This window comes from Limulus polyphemus, unplaced genomic scaffold (assembly GCF_000517525.1).
Source record: "Limulus polyphemus unplaced genomic scaffold, Limulus_polyphemus-2.1.2 Scaffold12649, whole genome shotgun sequence".
In the NCBI taxonomy this organism is placed as follows: domain Eukaryota; kingdom Metazoa; phylum Arthropoda; class Merostomata; order Xiphosura; family Limulidae; genus Limulus; species Limulus polyphemus.
This window is the reverse complement of record NW_013678259.1, coordinates 5,073-10,619: the sequence shown is the minus strand read 5'-3', so window position 1 is coordinate 10,619 and position 5,547 is coordinate 5,073. Positions and strand designations below refer to the sequence as shown.

The following is a 5,547-nucleotide window of genomic DNA, read 5'->3' as shown; positions in this document are numbered from 1 at the left end:
TTACATTCTAGGATTATTACATTCCATGATAGTCACATTCTATGATAGTCACATTCTATGATAGTTACATTCTATGATAGTCACATTCTAGGATAGTTACATTCTAGAATAGTAACATTCTAGAATAGTTACATTCTAGAATAGTAACATTCTAGGATAGTGACATTCTCTATACGTATATGTTGTTACTAGATTATAATTAATTATTAGAAAACGTGTTCCTAAAACATTTATTTAGATATAATTTTGAGAATATAAAGTTATCATTACTTCTGGTCATATGATGGGCATTCAGCTTGTCTACTATATAAAACATGATTATTGTTTTACCTGTTTTTTGACATTTATTTTAAGTTTTCAAAGAGAATTCACAGTAGAAACATTTTGAATGTGAAATTACATTTCCCCAGTTTTATAGCATGGCATTGTACTAGTAAATAAAAGGTTAAGAAGAGAGGCTCCCAGGTACCGAACTAGTCCCAAGGAATTCAAAAGTCAAACAAAAACTTCTTCTCGTCATTAAACATCTTTATATATCAAGTACGAGGATTTCAACGGGTTTTCTGCATTCGGGGTATGCTCCAAAATTAGGGTTAAGTGGGGGGGGGGGGGGGGGCTTTGGATATGAACATAAAAATGTAGATCTTCAGGATCTAGATGTACCCCCACATTTCCATCCCTGATCAAGTACCATCATTAATTTAGTTGAGTCATAAGCCTGATTTAAAGTTCCATAGTGCTCACATTAGCTAATTAAGATGCTGCTGTTTTCAAGAGATCAGAACGACCAATTGATTTAGATGTAACTTTTTTTTTCAAAAGAGAAGTAATTTCTTTAAAAAGAATTAAAAGCACAAACAACTTGTGATAAGGTTTTTAGTTTACTCCAGTTAATGTTGCAGGCCTAAACCCTTCTTCGAAAAACGATAACCCTTTTATGAAGAAGTGAAACAGATCAACTGAATAAGACACTGACATTTCAAGAGGTACAATTTTTCTTGTTAATGGTGCTTCTACTAAAAGTGAAGCCTGCATAAAAATATAATTGTGGTATTAACAGCATTCCTCCTAAAGTAATAAGGAAAAGTTAAAAACTAACTTATCATTAACAGTTAGGGAATATGGAGAACTAATTACAATAGTTGTTCATTGCTTTCGTGTATTTCTTTCAGGTAAAGGTAGTAGGAGAAACCAGGGATCGTGCCCATGCCCAGGAACTGGAAAATACTTTACGTTCTAACTATAATGAAGTTTACTTTGTTTCGACAGGAGACACGTCATAATATTGCTGTGTGATGTGTTGTCACATTATACTCTTTTGAAGTATGTTTCCTTGCCAACTGCTATGCAAAACAGTTTGTAATACCACAATCTAGACCATGTCTAGTTTATTAAAACGTGTCAAATTTTTCATCCAATCTATCCTTATGTTCTATTTTTAATTACGGGTGAAGGGTTAATCTTGTTTAGTTGGTCATTTACACCATTTTAAAGTTTTTAACAGATTAGACAGTCTGTATTCAAGAACTAGTAAGCATGCAAAAACTGAGTTAATTATTTAGTAATATTTTAAACTTATTTTATTTAGTGTTTCTTAGGTCAAGCTTGAGTCTCGGTCCTCCGCCCTTGCCCTATAATTCAGTACCAAGCTTGAGTCTAGGTCCTCCACTCTTGCCCTATAATTCAGTACCAAGCTCAAGTCTAGGTCCTCCACTCTTGCCCTATAATTTAGTACCAAGCTTGAGTCTAGGTCCTACATCCTTGCCCTATAATTTAGTACCAAGCCTTGGTACTGAATTATAGGGCAAGGGTGGAGGACCTAGACTCAAGCTTGGTACTGAATTACTTGAGTCTAGGTCCTCCACCCTTGCCCTATAATTGAGTACCAAGCTTGAGTCTAGGTCCTCCACCCTTGCCCTATAATTGAGTACCAAACTTGAGTCTAGGTCCTCCATCCTTGTGTTGAGTATTTGTTAAACCAGTTCAGATGTTAGTTCTTTTGTACCTTTCAACAATCCAGGACAGTTTGATGGAACCCTCTGTTAGAGATATATGTGGTATCAAATGTTCAATAGGGATATTTTAGTCTTTATTATACTGTGGGCGAAGATGTTGCCTTATGTACATATTCATATAAATACAATCAATAGTCAATAAATTACCTGTCATTTTCAATGAAAAACATGTTGTTTTTTCTACTCGTACAACAGTGGGAGTGTTTTTCGTATATATATATATACATATATCGAAACATTAGTTATTTATCGTCTTGTTCACATAAATGCAAATTAACATAAGCCATAGGCCTTTTTAATTCCGCTTAATATTTTAAAAACAAAACAAAATATTTTTGTTTTTAAACTTAATTTTTATTAAATATGTATTAAGGATTTTGCTTGAAAAAGAACTGGTTGGTTTTAGATATAGCACAGTAGGTTGTTTTTGTTATTGTTTATAGTTAAGCAGAGAGCTAGCTACACAATGAGCCATTTGAGCTGAGCCCACCAGTTTGTAGCGTATTAAGTCCGAATATTTATCGCTAAGCCACTACGTGGCAGCACAATAGCTGTGGATAAAACAAAATAAATTAAATGTTCATTTCAATGAGCAAGTAATATTTTAAAGGCTTGGAAGCTATTAAATATGTTAAATGACTGCTGACATAATAAATTGTTATTTTGTTTAATTTCTAATAAACTATAACCTTTTTATTTTTATTTAACTTACAATCACAGCAAGCTACGTACTGAGATTAGAACTAAAAATTAGCCCAGTATTTAATATACTGTTCTTTCTTATCGGTATTTTCGACCATAATTTAAACAATATCCAATGATGTCAGCCGTTTATGAGATTTAATTTAGTCTGAAGTCCATATACTAAGTTAATAATGTAAAACAATCCATGTGATCGAAAATTAAAGATAATAAATGTTTAATCAATAACGTTTATAAAATTAATTGTAGAAAGACTAGAGTAAAACTAACGAAACATATACAAAATAACACAATCCTCCCTAACCACACTAAGTGACCAATGAAACGATACCGACAGTTTAACTTGATAAATTACTACGTCACGTTTAGCTAGAGAATCGGTTGGCACGAACAGCAAGGATATTACAGGAAACACTTTTGTTTATTAAAATAAAAAGTAATAAATTAAGTGAATATGATTTAGAATAACTACGTTAAGTGTGATGCAACGAAAATAATTTATCAAAGGTGATCTGTGTTTGACACAACTAAGTCGACCTTAACTGCTGTTCACACAAGTGGTCAATTTACAGACGAGGCAGCAAGAATAAATTTTAGGCTTGTTTGTTGTTAAGTGACACAACGTGCTATTTGTACGGGTATCGATATCCGATTGTAAGAGTTATAAGCCCTCAGACTTGCAGGGTCAGCAAGAATTAATGAGTCCTAATAACTAGCCGGAAGTGTATAAGCGATAATAAGATACGAAAAGGGCCATACTAATGTTCAGGCTTAAAGAAAACAATAATAATAGTTAATAAAGTAACCAACAGAAACTAAGGTACTTGTGATGTGAACCCGCGAAACGAACTGTTATACAGCTTGCATTAATTAAAGTTTTAACTCAAACTAACGGACATTTATACTAATGGTTAATTATTAGGCTTAAAACAATTATTTAAGTGATAGTTTTGAAATACAGCAGAAGAATTATAATAAATAAATGATTAAAAACAACGTTTTATATTTACACAATTTGGTTTGTGAAAAGACGAGTTTACTACGAGCTGTCCTCGAAATCAGGTAATGCTACACTAGTTATATAGTATCTAATGAGGTGCGAGTTGTACATTTTGTTACTTAATTTAATTAGGAATATTTGTGCTTCATAATTACAAAATCGAAAGTGTCTGCTCCGTTGAAGATTATGACAATTTAAATAAAACATAAAGGAATATTCTTCATATTAAATTAATGATGGCAGCCAACAGATAGCACCACTACCTATGTAACAAACCGAACTCGGTCCATTGCTAGATACAAATTCTCTAGCAACAAAGAATATTGTAACTAGTTAAAAGTAAAGAAATAACTATTAAATAGTGGTTTGGTAAGTAACTCCGTATTCTTTCTTTCTTCTTTTATATTTAGGAAAGCTGCCTTACACATTTATCACGACTGAAAAGGCCGTCTTACCGTATGGCGTTATTAAAAATTTCATTCTTTTCACATTCTTAATTTGAATTTTTGTAGTTATCTTCCATAAAAGTAAATTATTTAACATTGGGTAATAGTTCAAGAAACAGCCCAGAGATGGCTCTGTATTTGTATTTTGAAAAACTTAATCTACAAATAGAACAAACAAAATGAGATTCAACTCTATGAGTGGGTGTCGTGAGGATAAAATTTGTCACAAGACAATGTCTATCTATTAGCAAGGATTTTCAAACACTTCTATGAACGAGAGTATATCTAACTACCAACGAAGATAATATCGATCAAAATTAATCCAATATTAAAACTGCTATTGTCAGAAACGCGATCAGAAGAGATAGTTTAGTTTCAAATATTTTAATGTGATTCTTAGTTTAATACGTCTAATCAGTGGATAAGTAGATGTACAGACTACTGTATAATCCTAATCAGTAGATAAGAAAAATTACAAACTTCTGGGTAATTCTAATCAGTCGATAAGAAGGCTTAGAGACGACTAGGTAATTCTAATCTGTGGATAAGAAGGCTTACAGATTACTAGGTAATCCTAATCAGTGGATAAATAAACTTACAGACTACTGGGTAATTCTGATTATTGAAGAACCAGATTTACAGACTACTGGGTAGTCCTGATTATTGAAGAACCAGATTTACAGACTACTGGGTAGTCCTGATTATTGAAGAACCAGATTTACAGACTACTGGGTAGTCCTGATCTGATAATTTTTACCTCAAGAGAAGCAGTCTCCTGCGTCTAACACGTGGAATCGAACCCCGGACCTTATCTTTGTAAGTCCGCAAACTTATTGCTATTCCACTAAACAACTCGTTGAGCCACCCACCAATAATAAAGTTCTACTATGGTAGATAATAGAAGCCTACTTACGTAAACTTTTGACTTCTTTAAAAAGTTTCTTTTGTCTGTTTTGATAAATCTGTATAACTTATGAAAGTGTCTAGCCTCTATAATAGATGTTTAAATGTTCAGTACAGGTAACAACACACAACATCTGTTAACACCTTAATTGGAACATCAGTTGTAGTCTATAATAGATGTTTAAATGTTCAGTACAGGTAACAACACACAACATCTGTTAACACCTTAATCGGAACCTCAGTTGTACTCTATAATAGATGTTTAAATGTTCAGTACAGGTAACAACACACAACATCTGTTATCACCTTAATTGGAACATCAGTTGTACTCTATAATAGATGTTTAAATGTTCTGTACAGGTAACAACACACAACATCTGTTAACACCTTAATTGGAACCTCAGTTGTACTCTATAATAGATGTTTAAATGTTCTGTACAGGTAACAACACACAACATCTGTTAACACCTTAATTGGAACC

The 5,547-nt window shown here is 32.8% G+C and overlaps 1 long non-coding RNA gene across 1 annotated transcript; it reads left to right on the top strand.

Annotated features, from left to right (window-relative positions):
• The first annotated feature begins 564 nt into the window (after nt 1–564).
• LOC111083993 lies at nt 565–2,182 on the top strand. Its single transcript, XR_002609349.1, has 2 exons — nt 565–1,750; nt 1,857–2,182. It is a non-coding gene; the product is annotated as an uncharacterized LOC111083993 (long non-coding RNA).
• Nucleotides 2,183–5,547: the final 3,365 nt, after the last annotated feature.